Here is a 17,453-nt window from a genome sequence, read left to right as displayed (position 1 = left end):
GCTCAGCCCTGAGTTCATTTTTCATCTGGACTGGATTTTCTTTTCTGTGCCTATTTTCCCCAAATTCCATTTCTTCTCTTATTTCTACTGTGAAAGAAATCTACCTCCCTCGCAGTGTTGATTTTTTTCCCCCTCTAGATGTTCTTCTTGATCCTTCCAGGTTTTTAAAAAAAATTTTAATGTTTTTATTTGAGACAGAGAGAGACAGAGCATGAGCAGGGGAGGGGCAGAGAGAGAGAGAATTGGAAGCAGGCTCCAGGCTCTGAGCTGTCAGCACAGAGCCCGACACGGGGCTCGAACTCACGGACTGTGAGATCACGACCTGAGCCGAAGTTGGCCGCCCAACCGACTGAGCCACCCGGGCACCCCGATCTTTCCAGTTTAAGGCCATTTCCTTTTTTGCTCTCCATCTTAAATTAAAAAAAAAAAATCCTGCTTTTAGGATTGCATGGTGACATGTCTAAAGTGTCAAGGTCATGTCCAGACACGTGACCTGTTGCCGTCACTGTCACATGGCATACCAGGCATAAACATGTCTACACGGTAACTGCCATGCTTTCTTGTCCACACAGCCCGCGCCTAAGATTGGTTGGGCTGATGTTCCGGTTGCCCCGGCAACATGGCCGAAGAAACAGAAAAAGTGAGAAGGTGTCTGCCAGGCTAGGGGAGTCTGCCGGGACACTACTCATGAGTTCCTGGAAGAAGTACAGATCCCAGGTCCTGGTGGCCAAATGCTGGGGGGGAAACTATGTTGTGGTGAACGAGGCAAAAACCAAACTAAACCAAGGCGATGCCAAAGCCGTATGTGATGCCAAGGGTTATTACCCAATGATGAGGTGAGAAAATGAGACTCAAGCTCTAAATTCAGGAAGGCTGGGAATGGGATATACAGTGGGGAAGGGTGAGAGGTTCAGAGAAGAGACTATGGACAGGGAGAGGGGCCCCTTTCTGGGACAGAGGGGGACTCAGAGTCAGATCTGATTATCTAAAGGCATTGGGTATGTCCCAATAGAAATAGGGGAGCCGACGCTGTTTTCTGTTTACTGGTTTGACCTGTTTTTAGTCATAGACTTTTTTTTCTTTCTTCCAGGGCTATCCTGAAATGCCTACTCAAGGAGTTCATGTTTGCAACCAACTGGTTCATCTGGCAGAAAGGGTACTTACGTGTTGCCAGGATGGAGGCTGAGCTCTGTGACCTCTCCCCTAGGAGGGATGGTAGGTTATGAAGTTCATCCCTGGGTCACCAGCTCTGAAACATGGGGAAGTAGTAAGCCTTACTTTTTCTTGCTTTTTTTTTTTTTAAGTTTATTTATTTATTTTGAGAGAGACAGAGATAGCACAAACAGGGGAGGTGCAGCGAGAGGGGGAGAGAGGGGGAAGCCCAAGCAGGCTCCTCGATGCCAGTGTAGGGCCAGATGCAGGGCTCAAACTTCCCAAACCGTGAGATCATGGCCTGAGTCGACACCAAGAGTTAGACACTTAATTGACTGAGCCACCCAGGGGCCCTGTTTCTTGTTATCTAAAATCGTGATATCTTGGACCCACACCTGCGTATTTTAAGTGACACATATATGCCAAACGTTCAGATTTAACGGAGAATTTGAGATGAGGTATAGGAAAAGAGTGAGGTGGGGGAGGGAGAGAGGAAGATTAAAAAAAATTTTTTTTAATGTTTATTTATTTTTGAAGGAGAGAGAGAGCAGGGGTGGGACAGAGAGAGAGGGAGACACAGAATCCGAAGCAGGTTCCAGGCTCTGAGCCATCAGCACAGAGCCTGATGCAGGGCTTGAACTCACAAGCTACGAGATCATGACCTGAGCCGAAGTCGGACACTTGACTGACTGTCACCCAGGAGCCCCAAGAAAGATTTTTTCTTTTTAATGTTTATTTTTGAGAGAGAAACTGTAAGCAGCGGAGTGACAGGGGTGGGTACACAGAGGATCTGAAGTGGGTCCTGCGCTGACAGCAGAGAGCCTGATGCGGGGCTCGAACTCACAAACCGTGAGATCATGACCTGAGCCGAAGTCGGTCCCTTAACCAAATGAGCAACTGAGCCAGGCAGGCGCCCCGAGAAAGATTTTCTGATGCATCAAATTATCAAATAAGTATAATATTTTTAACATGGTAAAATATACATAATGTGAAAGTTACATGACATAAAAATTTGGGAAGTTTTTAACCATTTTAAAGTGTACCGTTCAGGGGCACCTGGGTGGTTCAGTTGGTTGAGCTTCTGACTCTTGGTTCCGGTTCAGGTCATGATCTTGAGGCTTCCTGAGTTCAAGCCCCACATCCGGCTCTGCAGTGACAGCCCGGAGTCTGCTTGGGATTCTCTCTCTCACCCTCCCTCTCTGCCCCTCCCTCGCTTGCGCTCTGTGTCTCTCAAAATAAATAAACTTAAGAAAAAAGTAGAGCCTACAGTTCAGCGACATAAAATAATCACATTGTTGTGTAACAACCACTACCCCCACCTTTAGTTTGTTTTCATCTTCCCAAGTGGGACCTCTGTACCCGTTAATGTAAATAATAACTCCCCCCGCCCCAGCCCCTGGCTGTTCTATCTCTCTGAGTTTGACGTTCTCTGTACTGCATATGAACAGATCATACAGTATTTGTCTTTTTGTGACTGGCTTATTTCACTTAGCGTAACGTCCTCAAGGTTCATCCATGGTATAGCAGGTGTCAGGATTTCCTTCCTTTTAAAGGAAGAAACGCACGCGCCCCTTTTCATTTGTGTGTTCATCCACACCTTTCGGAGGCTTTTTTGAGGTTCGGCGTGGGCCCTGCGTCCCTAGGGGCTGGCTCACATTCCTGGAGGAGCAGGTCTCCGCCTTCCTGCGTGCACTGCCGCCAGTCTGTTGGAGGCAGGAATCAAAAAGAACAGTCTGTTTGCCAAGGGAATGTGTCTGTGCAGAAACATAGAACTCCCCACAACTGCTGCACTGAGAGAAAATCCCAGCAGCTGCCAACCCACCAAGCCTGCTCACAGCTTTCCCCCTGCACTCCCTTCCGCTGCCGATAACAGCCCTATGGTTATTCCAAATCACAGTTAAAGGATTATTCGGGAAAAGAAGAGCACGGGCCTGGAACCGCCATCAGATCTAAGAGCTCATTTGTACGTGGCCAGGAGATGCGAAGTACTGGCTCCAGTGACCTCAGGGAGTTGAAAGCCACGGGGTGAAATTTTCATGATATTTACGTTTCCTTTTTTTTTTTTTTTAATTTTTTTTTCAACGTTTTTTATTTATTTTTGGGACAGAGAGAGACAGAGCATGAACAGGGGAGGGGCAGAGAGAGAGGGAGACACAGAATCGGAAACAGGCTCCAGGCTCCGAGCCATCAGCCCAGAGCCTGACGCGGGGCTCGAACTCACGGACAGCGAGATCGTGACCTGGCTGAAGTCGGACGCTTAACCGACTGCGCCACCCAGGCGCCCCGATGTTTACGTTTTCTAAGAGATTTTATCCAGGACTTGTAACTGAGGAAACCGGCCACAAGTATAAACCCAGATACATGAACATTCAATGCTAAGGAAAACTAATGAAGCCCAGAGCAAAGATTTATTGTATATCTATTATATTCCGAGGACTGTGCTAGATGACGTAGGAAAGTTAGAGCTGCTTTTATGGGGACCCGATTTTTCTTTTTAGCCTCTACTGAGTTCAAAAAAACGAATACTGGTGTTTCATTTGGGTTCTTGATGGATCCTGGTGCTGTGATCTGTTATTGCACTCAGGATTAGAACCAGTTGATGTGTATGGGGCTTAATTTTTTTTTAAATAAATGTATTTATGTATTTATTTACTTACTCATATGCATTCATCAAACATATTTTGGTCCCCGTTTGCATTTTTTTTTATTGTGGCAAGAATATTGAGCATGAGATCTACCCTCTTACATTTTTAAACGTATTGTACGGTGTCATTAACTGTAGGTACAATGCCGTACAGCAATCTCTAGAATGTATCCATCTTGCATGATTGAAACTATAGCTACTGGACAGAGACTCCCCGTTTCCCACTCTCCCTGGTCCCTGCAACCACCATTCTACTCCTTGTTTCTATGGATTTGACTATTTATTTATTTATTTATGAGAGAGAGAGAGAGAGAGAGAGAGAGAGAGAGAGAGAGAGCACGCACATAAGTGGGGCAGGGGCAGAGAGAGAGAGAGAGAGAGAGAGAGAGCGCACATAAGTGGGGCAGGGGCAGAGAGAGAGAGAGAGAGAGAGAGAGAGAGAGAGAGAGAGAGAGAAAATCCTAAGCAGGCTCTATGCTGTCAGCCCAGAGCCCGATGCGGGGCAAGCTCACAAACCATGAGATCATGACCTGGGCCAAAATCAAGAGTCAGATGCTTAACTGACTCAGCCACCCAGGCACCCCTGGGTTTGACTATTTTCGATACTTCACATAAGTGGAATCATGTAGTATTTGTCCTTCTGTATCTAGTCTATTTCACTTACATGTCCTTTAGGGTCCTTCACGTTGTTGCATATGGCAGGATTCTATCTAATATCTAACTCTCTGTCTATGTGTGTATCTGTGTATGTATGTATGTATCTGTATGTATGTATCTGTCTGTGTATGTATCTATGTATGTATGTATCTGTCTATCTATCTGCCTACCTACCTATCCATCCATCCATCCATCCATCCACCTATCTTAAAAGTTTTTAATTCCAGTTTAACATACAGTGTCATATTAGTTTCAGGTGTACAATATAGTGACTCACCACTCCCATATATCACCTGGTGCTCATCACAACAGATGCCCTCCTTACCCCCCGTCTCCCCACTCACCTCCTCGCTGGGAACCATCAGATTATTCTCTATAACTAAGAGTCCGTTTCTTGGTTTGTGTCTCTCTCCTTTTTCCCCTTTGCTTGTTTGTTTTATTTCTTAAATTCCACGTATGAGTGAAATCATATGGTATTTGTCCTTCTCTGACTTTATTTCGCTTAGCATGATACCGTCCAGCTCCATCCACGTTGATGCAAATGGCCGAGATTTCATTCTTTCTTATGGCTGAATACTATTCCATTGTTTATATATACCACATCTTCGTTTTCCATTCATCAATCGATGCACACTTAGGCTGCTTCTGTATCTTGGCGATTATAAATAATGCTGCTATTAACATAGGGGCGCATGTATCCCTTTGGAATTAGTGTTCTTGTATTCTTTGGGTAAATATCCAGTAATGCCATTGCCGGATTGCAGGCTAGTTCTGTTTTTCACTTGTTGAGGCAGGATTTATAAAAGCCACTGTCCTAAGATCCATTAGGGAAGCCCTACTTCATTCCAGAGGAGGAGCTCTCACTTCTGGCTCCTTCCTTAGTCCTTTGATCTTTCTGTCACTCTGTGCTTTAGCCAGATGGGCAGAAAAGCTGGAGTCGGCCCAGTGTTGCATATTCTAGGGAAAGGAAGAGCTTGGGTGCTATGGTTGGCCGTGCGTGTTGGCGCTTGGTTCATTTTCGATCTTTCCACCAGTGAGAATTGCTGTAGCCCATGGCCTCACGGGTTGACCAGTTACATAAGAGCCTTCCTTGGGGCGCCTGGGTGGCGCAGTCGGTTAAGCGTCCGACTTCAGCTAGGTCACGATCTCGCGGTCCGTGAGTTCGAGCCCCGCGTCGGGCTCTGGGCTGATGGCTCAGAGCCTGGAGCCTGTTTCCGGTTCTGTGTCTCCCTCTCTCTCTGCCCCTCCCCCGTTCATGCTCTGTCTCTCTCTGTCCCCAAAATAAATAAACGTTGAAAAAAAAAATTAAAAAAAAGAGCCTTCCTTGAAGACAAACGTTAGATTTTTCCTGAAGACAGTACCATCCAAACCCACACGGGGAAAAATATTTCCCCCCGGTAGGCAAGGCTCTGCGTTTGTCCTTCTGTTCTTAAACCCTCGTCCCTGTTACGATACCAAAAGCATTCGGATTTTTTTTTCTGCTTCAGTGGCGAGGCCTGGCAACGTCACAGAGGATGACGCTAGCTTTTAATGGTTCTCTGTCTCTATTTCTCAGGGAACGGCCCTTAAAAGTGCTGTAGCTTCAGAGCCTCACTTGGATGGAGGTGAGTGGCCATGGAGGGTGCTGCCAGTTCCTCTCCCTTCTCCCTGTTTCAGGAAGAGGTAGAAACGGGGCAGTGAAGCAGGGTCTCCTCAGACAAGTTTTTATTCGGGATTCCCTTTGGGAAGTGTTTTGAGAGAAGCTGGGCTTTAGAAAAAGCCGGAACAGCGTCCGGCTTCCTGCAGCAAGATAAGAATAAATGGTCTCGGATACGGACACGGAGGGACGTGGCTGGAGAACTAGGGGTTGATCTCTAGGGGCTGGTCTACATGAGGGGCTGAGGAGCCCCCTGAGGAAGGACTTACCCCGAGGGAGAAGGGCGGCGGGCTGGCAGACAGAAGTCAACACCATGTCCGCCGGGGTGGAGAGGAGAGGGTGCCACTCAAAGTGTCCTCTCCCTGCCCTTGGATTCTATATCCATGAAGAGAGGGCAGGGGAGGGCAGGGCCTGCAGAATAACAGTTTTATCAAAGACTCTGAAAATATCCACGGCATAGTGTCTTGGAGCCCTTGCAAAGACAGTAACCAGGTGAGCAAAGTTTTCTCGTCCTGTCGTGGCATTGACGAACGTGGCATTCAGACGTGGTTCTGAACGCCACGTTCAGAACCTTTCGCCAACTGTCAAGCCAGTGGTCTTTCCATCACCCCATGCTGCCTCTTAAAACCACCCTTAAACCTCAGGTCCTTTTTATTTTCCTCATCGGGGGGACATGTGTGGAAGGGGAAGGTTTTTCTTCCTTAAGCCCTTTGTCCTTCTGCCATACATGCTCCCAGGCTCTTCCCTTTGCGGCCTGGACAGTCGTCTTGTGGTAGTCATGCGTAGGCCCCTGGAGATCTTTACAGAGCAGCATGACTTCCCCGGGGCTGCGGCTGCTCGATCTTGAAATCCCACCACCACATCCATGTAGGGACTGCTCCTGCCAGTGACGAGTGGCAGGGCTACTAAGGCAGATCTCTTCCTGAAAGGCCTAGAATTCTTGCATCCTCTGACTTTGCCTCAAGGCCTCCCAGTTGGTCTTCTTGAAACATCCATTAACCGCGTGGCAATTTAGGGGGCGCCTGGGTGGCTCCGTAGGCTAAGCGCCCGACTTGGGCTCAGGTCGCGATCTCGTAGTTCATGGGTTCAAGCCCCATGTCGGGCTCCGTGCTGACAGCCCTGAACCCGCTTCCGATCCTCTGTCTCCCTCTCTTTCTGGCCCTACCCCACTTGCCCTCGTGCTCTCTCTCAAAAATAAATAAATAAACATTTATGTAAAAAAACCCCACACGACTGCCTAACAATTTAGGATGCTTCTACCCAACCTTTTCTCCCACTCTCTTCCTTCAATCATGGTCTGACAGTGTTCCCAGCCTCCTCCGGCTCCAACTCTATTTCCATCACGAGTGTGGACTAACTCAGTTCTATTCTACCTGGACCTGAGATCATTAGCTTAGGTCAGCTATGATTCTCGGACCATAGACTGAATCTCCATTGTTCCTCTCTCTGGACCCGAGGCCTCCGATGACAAATAATCTCTTGGGGAGAGGACACAACCTCTACCGATAGCGATTCTTACCTTGTAGGTGCGTCAGGAGTGTATGTTGAGATGGTAATTTCATTTTTGTCAGAAATGTTGACTGTCTTCATTCTAAGCAGGGAGACGGGCCCTCCATACTCGTCTGCCTGAAGAGAGGTGGGTGTTGTAGAATCGGCTTTTAGAGGCTGCTTGAGAACATTCTCTCATCCCGTCCTTTGGGAAAATCTCAACCCATTATGCTAGGCGTCTCTGGGGGAGAGAAGCAATATTTTGGAGAAGGGAGAGCAGGAAAGAGATTTCTCAAGCTCAAGGAGGGAAAGTGGTCCATGGGTTTTGCTAGAGTGGGGACATGAGATTTGGCTTATTTAGGGGGCAGCTGTAAAGAACTCAGAGTGGAGTAGGGATGGCTCTGTGAGCTCTGAGAGGCACTAGGGTTCCAAGATGGTCCTAGTGAGGGGGGGAGAGAAAGAGAGAGGGAGACACAGAATCCCAAGCAGGCTCCAGGCTCCGAGCTGTCAGCACAGAGCCCGATGCGGGGCTCGAACCCACGAACCGCGAGATCATGACGTGAGCTGAAGTCGGACGCTTAACCGACTGAGCCACCCAGACGCCCCTATACCTTTTTTGACATAAACAGTTGCATAGTCTTTTTTCTGTACTTTTCCCCCTTCACATTACATCTTCAAACTCTCTCCATGGCCATGTTATAGGCCCACCTTATTCTTTTAAAAAGTTAGATAGTATTTTATTATATTGCTGTATCAGGTTGTATATGTGTTTCCAGATTTTTACACTAACTAAAGATTCTGCAGTTAACATTCTTCTACCCACATATCTGGGCACACATATATCTGAGGGGTCAATCCTAGAATTGAAATTGCTAGATCAGGGATATATGTCTTTTTTTTTTTTAATTTTTTTTTCAACGTTTATTTATTTCTGGGACAGAGAGAGACAGAGCATGAACGGGGGAGGGGCAGAGAGAGAGGGAGATGCAGAATCGGAAACAGGCTCCAGGCTCCGAGCCATCAGCCCAGAGCCTGACGCGGGGCTCGAACTCACGGACCGCGAGATCGTGACCTAGCTGAAGTCGGACGCTTAACCGACTGTGCCACCCAGGCGCCCCATGTCTTTTAAATTTTGATAGATATTGCTAATTTCTTTCCAAACAAACTATATCAAATTACACCCTCAGCAACAATGTGGAAATGCTCATACCTTTGCCAATAGATGTTAGCCAGATTTTTAAAAAATCTTTGCCAATCTGAAAAATAAAACATGAAATCTCATAGCTTTCCTTTGCATTTATTTGAAAAGGTAATAACAATACAAACAACAGGTAGCAGTTAAATAAGCACTTTCTGAATACTTTGTACACATTTAAACATCTTTTTAAATACTTAAAAGGCATTTGTATTTATTTTTCAAATCGTATTCTTGTCGTCTGTCCATTTTCTATTAAGGACATTGGACTTTGTATGGAATGTGAATTGAAAATACTTTTCCCCCAGCTGTCATTTGTTTTCCAACTTTATGGCACTTCTAAAACGTAGATTTTACATTTATTTATCTATTACTTTAAAACGTTTTACTTTAAAAAAGGCAAGGACTGCTGGTTTCTGGTTCTGCATGTGCAAGTAAAAAGCTGAACAGACTGAAAAATCAACAACTTTTCTGGGATCTGTAAGAGAGCTGAGGACACAGGGCAAACCACAACCCCCAAGTTGGTAGAGACGGTCGGATGAATACAGAGAGTCACAGCTTCCCAGGGTGGAGACTCGTGAGTGGAAACCATCTTGGAAACCAGTGCGGGGGTAAGAGAACCTGAGCTGTTACTGACAAATCGTTGGAGGTTCTGTGTGGGCAAGTCTGAGAATGGAAACTTCAGGGAGACCCAGTCATAGGGGGACCCCCACAATATCGTGAGATTTTCCTCCAAGAGCTTGACCAGGTTCCTGCAGTAAATTTTGGAGAAAAATCCTTAAGCGCTTCTTGCAGGGAGAGGGGAAAAGAACTATTCTGAGGGGCGCCTGGGTGGCTCAGTCGGTTGAGCTTCCGACTTCGGCTCAGGTCATGATCACGCGGTCTGTGAGTTCGAGCCCCGCGTCGGGCTCTGTGCTGACAGCTCAGAGCCTGGAGCCTGCTTCGGATTCTGTGTCTCCTTCCTCTCTGCCCCTCCCCTGTTCATGCTCTGTTTCTGTCTCAAAAATAAATAAACATTAAAAAAAAAAAAAAGAACTATTTTGAAATAACCCAGAGCCTTATGCTCTTTTTAACAATGCCTGCCCTCAGGGGAAACTGGTTAATGAGAGCCTAACTGACCTGGGGGAGAGAAATGTCCAACTCTAGCCCACTCCGGCCATCCTCTCGCCATTAAGGGAGGAGAAGGAAAACCTTAGAAACCCTCGTGAAGCTCACATCCAGGGGTGCAGGCTTGCTTAAAGACTGGACCTAATCATAGGACTATAGAATGCCCCCCCCCCACACCTCAGCAACCACATTACTAAAGGCCGATCGTGACCAACTATCAAGAAAAAAAAATTACCAGACAAACCAAAAGGCAAAACCCACAATTTTAACAGACAGAACAAGCATCAGAACCAGGTATGGCAGGGAGGTTGGAATTATCGGACTGGGAATTTAAAACAAAAATGATTAATATGTTAAAGTCTTTAAAATATACCACGGTAACACTAAGAAAGTAAGAGGGGTGCCTGGGTGGCTCAGTCGGTTGAGCGTCTAATTTCAGCTCAGGTCATGATATCGTAGTCAGTGGGTTCAAGCCCCGCATCGGGCTCTGTGCTGACAGCACAGAGCCTGGAGCCTGCTTCGGATTCTGTGTCTCCCCGTCTCTCTACCCCTCCCCAACTCAGGCTCTGTCTCTCTCTCTCAAAAATGAATAAACGTTAAAAAAAAATTTTTTTTAAGAAAGTAAGGGTGGCTCTATTTCAGACAGAGCAACTTCAAAATAAGGAAAGTTATCAGGGATTTTAAAAAAGGCATTACATAATGATAGAGGGGTCACATCTTAAAAAAATTTTTTTTAATGTTTATTTATTTTTGAGAGAGAGAGAGTGCACATGAGCATGCTTGAGAGGGGAGGGGCAGGGAGAAAGGGGGGCAGAGGGTCTGAACCATGCTCTGTGCTGACATCAGACAGCCCAATGTGGGGCTTGAATTCATGAACTGCAAGATCATGACCTGAGCCGAAGTTGGACCGTAACCGACTGAGCCACCCAGACTCCCCAAGGCATCAGATCTTTACTGTGTATGTGCCTAGTAACAGAGCGTCAAAGTACATGAAGCAAAAACTGATAGAAGGAATAGATGAATTCACTGTCACAGTGACTCATGGGACTTCACATGGGATGACACAGGTGACTTCAACACCCCCCCCACTCAGAAGTGGACAGATCCAGCAGGCAGAAGACAACTAAGGACAGAGTTGAAATCAACAATATGGTCAATCATCTGGATACAATTGACGTTTGTAGACTACTTCATCCAACAACAGCGAATCACATTCTTCTCAAGCTCACATGTGACATTCACCAAGACAGAACACGTTCTGGGCCATGAAACAGAACTTAACAAATTTAAAACAATAGAAATCATGCAGCGTCTGCTCTCAGACCATAATGGGTTTAAACCCATTATGTCAGTACCAGAAAGACAACTAGAAAAATCTCAAAATATGTGAACATTATACAACACCCTTCTAAATAATACATGGGTCAAAGAAGAACTTTCCAAAGAAATTGAAATAGATGTTTACATCAAAATGTGTGAGACTCAACAAAAGCAGTGTTTATAGGGAAATGTATAGCGTTAAATACATTTATTGGGGGGCGCCTGGGTGGCGCAGTCGGTTAAGCGTCCGACTTCAGCCAGGTCAGATCTCGCGGTCCGTGAGTTCGAGCCCCGCGTCGGGCTCTGGGCTGATGGCTCAGAGCCTGGAGCCTGCTTCCGATTCTGTGTCTCCCTCTCTCTCTGCCCCTCCCCCGTTCATGCTCTGTCTCTCTCTGTCCCAAAAATAAATAAACGTTGAAAAAAAATACATTTATTGGAAGAGAAGATCTAAAATCAATAAGTTTGCACCTTGGGAAACTGGACAAAGAAGAGCAAATTAAATCCAAAGTAGGCAGAAGAAAAGAAATGATAAGAACTAAAGCAAAAGTTAATGAAATTGAAAACAGGAAATCAGTAGAGAAAATCAATGACACTAAAAACTGGTCCCTTGAAAATATCAATAAAATCAACGAGCCCCTAGCCAGACTAAGAAAGAAAGAGAACATAGATTACTGAGATTAGGAATGACAGAAAAGACAGCACTACAGAGACCACGGACACTAAAAGGATGATAAAGGAATGCTGTGAACAACCGCATGCCCGCAAATTTGAAAATCTAGATGAAATGGACCAATTCTTCGAAAGACACAGGTACCAAAACCCACAGAAGAAGAGACAGACGAACTGAATAGGCCCATATCATTCAAGAAATTGAGCCAATAATTAATAATCTCCCCAGGGGCGCCTGGGTGGTGCAGTCGGTTAAACGTCCGGCTTCAGCCAGGTCACGATCTCGCGGTCTGTGAGTTCGAGCCCCGCGTCAGGCTCTGGGCTGATGGCTCAGAGCCTGGAGCCTGTTTCCGATTCTGTGTCTCCCTCTCTCTCTGCCCCTCCCCCGTTCATGCTCTGTCTCTGTCCCAAAAATAAATAAACGTTGAAAAAAAAATTAAAAAAAAAAAATCTCCCTAAACAGTACGCACCAGGTTCAGACAGGTTCACTTATGAATTCTTCCACACATTTAAGGAAGAAATTACACCGAGTCTCCAGTTTCTTTCCGAGGATAGAAGCTGAACTCTTCTCACCCGAATACCAAACCGGACAAAGACTTCAGAAGAAAACTACAGACCGGTATCTCTCATGAACACAGCTGTAAAAATCCTCCGTAAAATATTAGCAAGTCAAAACCTACAATGTGGAAAAAAGATTATACACCAAGACCAGATGGGGTTTATCCCAGGTATGCAAAGCTGGCACCATATTAAAAAATCAGTTAATGTGCTCCATCGCATCCACAGGCTCAAAAAGAAAAAAACACACGATCATATCAATAGATACAGAAAAAAGCATTTGACAAAACCCAAGACCCATTCATGATAAAAGCTGTCAGGAAACGAGGAATAGAGGGGGACTTCTTCAACTCGATAAAGAATATCTAAAGAATATCTAGCCACGTGGGTGGCTTAGTCGATTCAGTGGCCGACTCTCGATTTCGGCTCAGGTCACGATCTCACTGTTCCTGAGCACTGTTCTGTGCTGACAGCGCGGAGCCTGCTGGGGATTCTGTCTTCCTCTCTCTCTGCTTTGCCTCCCCTGCTCGCTCTCTATCGCCGTCTCCAAAAATTAAAAAAATATATACTTCAAAAAAAAAAAAGAATATCTGCAAAAAACTATAGCTATCCTACTTCACAGTAAGAAACCTGGAGCTTTCCCATGAAGGTCAAGTACAAGGCAAGGACGTCCCCTCTCGCTACTTCCTGTTCTCATACTGCAGACTATCTCACAACCCAGGACCTGCAGGGACGCCCAGGGAGCAGGCGACAGGAAGCACACAGTGTTTTTACATTTATTTTGCCATAAAGCTTCCCTCTGGTCCCCGCCAAGAGTGACTCACATGTTCTGTAGCAGTTGTACTCAGAGTGTATTTTGTAGGTTTTTTGGGAATGTCATTTCTCAAGTAAATCATTTTTCTTGCGTGTCACACAATCATCTGCCCGTCATAGGTTGGAATTTTTTTTTTAAATGTCACTCAACACAGTTTGAGGGACACTGCTCTGTAGTGCGCCCTGTGAAAGGCTACTTGTATACGGCACCCACCTTTGGCATTTCCTCTGATGCCTCTACTGCAACTTAAATTCCTTTTTTTGTAAAACTGTGGGAGAGTTAACCCCCCACGGGGTGATCTCTGACCAATGGGAGACCAGAGGTTGGTGGAAGCTGGGCAGACTGGTTCCCTCACTGTCTTCTCTAGACAGCCTTCCTGGACGCATGCCGCATGCCAAGTAAACACCCCCTCAAAGATCTGCTCTGCCTCTTTGTGGTGGTCATGAACAGTAGCCAGCATGCTGATACATTGCCTTAAACCTTTCCTTGTCTCATTTTCCTTTTACCACAATTTTCCTGCCCTATATTTGTGTCTCACAAAGCATCAGGCTCTGGTTTCTAGAAGACCCCTCACTAAACACTGCTGTGGATAGGTCATAGTGACCAAGAAGCTTTCAGAATGATTTTCTCATATGTAAATAAACCTAGAGAGAGAGGACCCTATATCTTTATGAAGTAAGTTATTTTTTTTTTTAGAGAGAGAGAGAGAGAGAGAGAGAGAGCGAGAGTGAGCACCGGGTGGGGAGAGGGGCAGAGGGCAAGAGAGAATCTTAAGCAGGCTCCACACTCAGCATGGAGCCCGACGTGGGGCTTGATCTCATGACCATGAGATCATGACCTGAGCTGAAATCAAGAGTCAATGCTTAACCAACTGAGCCACCCAGGTGCCCCATCTTTTTTTTGATTGTTTTTAAGTTCAGTGCAGGGCTTGAAGTCACGACCTCGAGATCAAGACCTGAGCTGATTCCAAGAGTCAGACACTTAACCAACTGAGTCACCCAGGTGCCTCAAGACCATAGATCTTTATACATACATCCTTATACAAGCGTATGCAAAGATATATATCTTGAGAATATATAATCCGAATTCTAAGCACCATGGTAGGACTTTTGAGGACTGTTGACCCTCATTCATTCATTCATCATGTTTTGAGGGCCTGCCATATGCTGGGTTTGACAGAAGCTGATAGGCGTCCGAATAAAACCTGACCCATGTGCTCAAGGAGACCGCCGTGTCCTTCAGGATGCAGGCAAGCCCAAGGCAGAAACACTGCCGGGAAGTAAGTGTGGTACAAAGACACACGTGTGTGATGGGGCAACCGACGGGCTCCAGACTCCACAGGATGGGATGATGGTCAGAGGGCACCTCTCGGAGCTGCATTGTAAATGATTTCGAGTAAGCGGTGGGGCGCGGGGTGCCACGGGAGATGGGCGCACTCCAGGCAAAGGGGCATCCGGGTGCAGAAGTGCGGGAAGTGGGCCAGGCCCTGGCACATTCAGGCGGGCACCCGAGAGTCATTTGGTGCGACTGGCGCTCAGGTGCGAGGTGGCGAGGGGCAGAGGCGTGGAGGGCTGAGGCTGAATGAAATCCAGCCAGTCAGCCAGCCGGCGTGCAGGTCAAGAAAGGCCCCGAGAGCCTGCCCGGGAAGCCTGAAAATTTCTTCTGAAGGCGACGGGGACAACGGATGGATATTAAGGTAGGGCTGGCGTCAAGAGTTTTAAAATGCGTCTTCAAAGTCTAGGACACTGTTGTGACTTTGCAAAATTAGTATTCGTTACGTGGAGTCCCGGGGTCTTGGATGGCGTGCTGCAGTTTGAAAACAGACCACGAGGGAACCTGAGATATTTATCACTCACAGGTCCTGGAAAAAGCCCGCAGCTCGCCTGGAGGGAGGTCGAGGCAGCGTGTAGGCGGAGAGGACGGCAGGACCCGGAAACGTGCCTTTGTTAAGATCTGTGAAGGCAGTGCTTTGGGGTTCCCGAGCTACGGTCGGATTGGTCAGTTCAAAAAAGCATGAGCCGTTGGTAAGTTTCAGGGCCACCCGAGGGGAAGACCCTGGGAGTCTGGGGGGACTTGCTCACCAGGGCCGCTGGGCGGCTCACATCAGAAACTTGCACTTTGGGGGCGCCTGGGTAGCTCTTGATTTTGGTTGGCTCGGGTCATGAACTCACGTTTCAGGAGATCGAACCCCACGTTGAGCTCTGTGCTGAATGCGGTGAGCCCGCTTGGGATTCTGTCTCCCTCTCTTTCTCTCCGCCCGTTCCCCACGCATTCCCTCTCTCTCTTTCAAAATAAATCAACTTAAAAAAAAGAAAAACAATGACACCACCTCCACCTGCTCGTCTTCCTGAGGGCTGCTATCTAGGACATCCGCTCGCGTGAGGGACTAGTGTCAAAGGCCCCACAGGCCACTGGGCCAAACAAAATGGATGCTGAGGCAGCACCATCACTGAGGACTTCAGCTCAACTCTTTTTTTATTTTTTTTAATGTTTATTTTTTTGAGAGAGAAAGAGAGAGAGCATGAGCAGGGGAGGGGCAGAGAGAGAGGGAGACACAGAATCCGAAGCAGGCTCCGGGCTCCGAGCTGTCAGCACAGGGCCCGAGCGGGACTCGAACTCACGAGCTGTGAGACCATGACCCGAGTCGAAGTCAGACGCTCAACCGACCGAGCCACCGAGACGCCCCGGCACAGCTCAACTCTTGACAGATGCTTGTCCTTGCAAAACATGAAGTGTAATTCTCCTCCTCGTGAACGTGGACCCAGCTTAGTGGCTCACTTGTATTGAAGAGAAAGCGGTGGAAATGACACCTAATGACTTTTGAGGCTGCGTTGGAAGAGACAAGACTGCTTCCAACAGCTCTCTCCCAGGCTCTTGACTTTGGAGCCCCGCGCTGCCCCGCAGCTGGTACCCGGGAGGGCCCACAAGCAGAGACCGTGCGAAAACAGAGAGGGCTGCTCAGGGAGCCCCAGCCGCTGGGATCTTCCCAGTCAGCGGAGTCAGCAAGGCTTCAGGTGATGTCCTGGCCCCAGCTGTGGTCCGACTGCACCCCTGGCGGGACCCCGGTGACATCCGTGGAGCTGAACCCAGCGCAACTCGAGGACCACGAGCGGTAATAATCATGGGTCATCGCTACCATTTTTAGCCACTCTGTTGTGTTGTTTACTGCCTGGGAGAGAGGCAGAGAAGAGGACAGCCATGTGGGAGAGAAATGCTGAGCCAAGAGATGCCAGAAACGACCTGTGGGGGCTCCAGGGAGCCCTCCCAAGACCGCAGGAATGCCTGCTCTGTGCTGTATCTACTACGGGGTGACTGAAAATCTCTTTTGACCCAAGAAAAGTCAGCCACTGGCGGCCTCAGGGTCCAAATCAGCTTGGCGAGTCGGGATGGATTGTAGTTTTGTGACTGCCCCCCCTCCCCCCGCTCTCCTGGAACCTCCAGTTTAGAAATTGGGTCTCGTCCTGATAGCTCAGGGCTCGTCCGCATTGCTGAAAGTGGGGAATTATCCCCGATTGGCAGGTGCCTTGGCCCAGGCTTTGTGTGTGTGTCTCTCAGCCTCCCTCTTTCCCTCTGGCCGTGGGTGCCTTTTATAGAAGCTGTAGCCCCAGGTGGTGGCCACCGCTTGTCCAGCTGCCCTTTCCTGCTGGTGAGCCTGACTCTGGCCCCCTCCCCTGCTGTTTTCCCACAGGGCTTGGACACCCTCTGTCCCTTCCCAAACTAGGAACAGTACTGGTCTTGTGCCCAGTAGCACTCAGTAAATATTCAATGAATAAATAAATCATGTTTTTGATAGCAGCTATGTCTGTTTTGGCCTTAAGAATAATTTTGTTGTTGTTGCACCCGACTCGTGGTTTTGGTCGTGATCTCGTGGTTCCTGAGATCGAGCCCCACGTCAGGCTCTGAGCTGATGGCTTGAAGCCTGCTTAGGATTCTCTATCCCGCACTCTCTGCCCCTCCCCCATTCACACGGGCACTCTCCTTCCCCGCCCCCCTCCCCCCCCATCAAAATAAACAAACACTTTAAAAAAAAGAATTGTTTTTTGTTGTTGAGCTTGGAAAACAAAAGGACATTTGAAGATGCACACATCTTGACAACAGGTTGAATTCTATCCACTGAAGTACAATTGCTTATTCTTTGCTGACACTTGATAAGTGAACTGTTACTTAACAGTTAAGGGGAGGGGATGATGAGCTTACCCTAGTAAGACGAGGA

The 17,453-nt window shown here is 47.4% G+C and overlaps 1 long non-coding RNA gene across 1 annotated transcript; it reads left to right on the top strand.

The window, feature by feature from the left end:
• The first annotated feature begins 425 nt into the window (after window positions 1–425).
• LOC123380376 lies at window positions 426–17,157 on the top strand. The gene is made up of 3 exons (XR_006586060.1): window positions 426–836; window positions 1,091–1,215; window positions 15,099–17,157. It is a non-coding gene; the product is annotated as an uncharacterized LOC123380376 (long non-coding RNA).
• The last annotated feature ends 296 nt before the right edge of the window (window positions 17,158–17,453 follow it).

Source organism: Felis catus, chromosome D1 (assembly GCF_018350175.1).
Source record: "Felis catus isolate Fca126 chromosome D1, F.catus_Fca126_mat1.0, whole genome shotgun sequence".
NCBI classification, from domain to species: Eukaryota; Metazoa; Chordata; class Mammalia; order Carnivora; family Felidae; genus Felis; species Felis catus.
The sequence above is the reverse complement of the archived record's forward strand: the minus strand, read 5'-3'. Positions and strand labels throughout refer to the sequence as shown.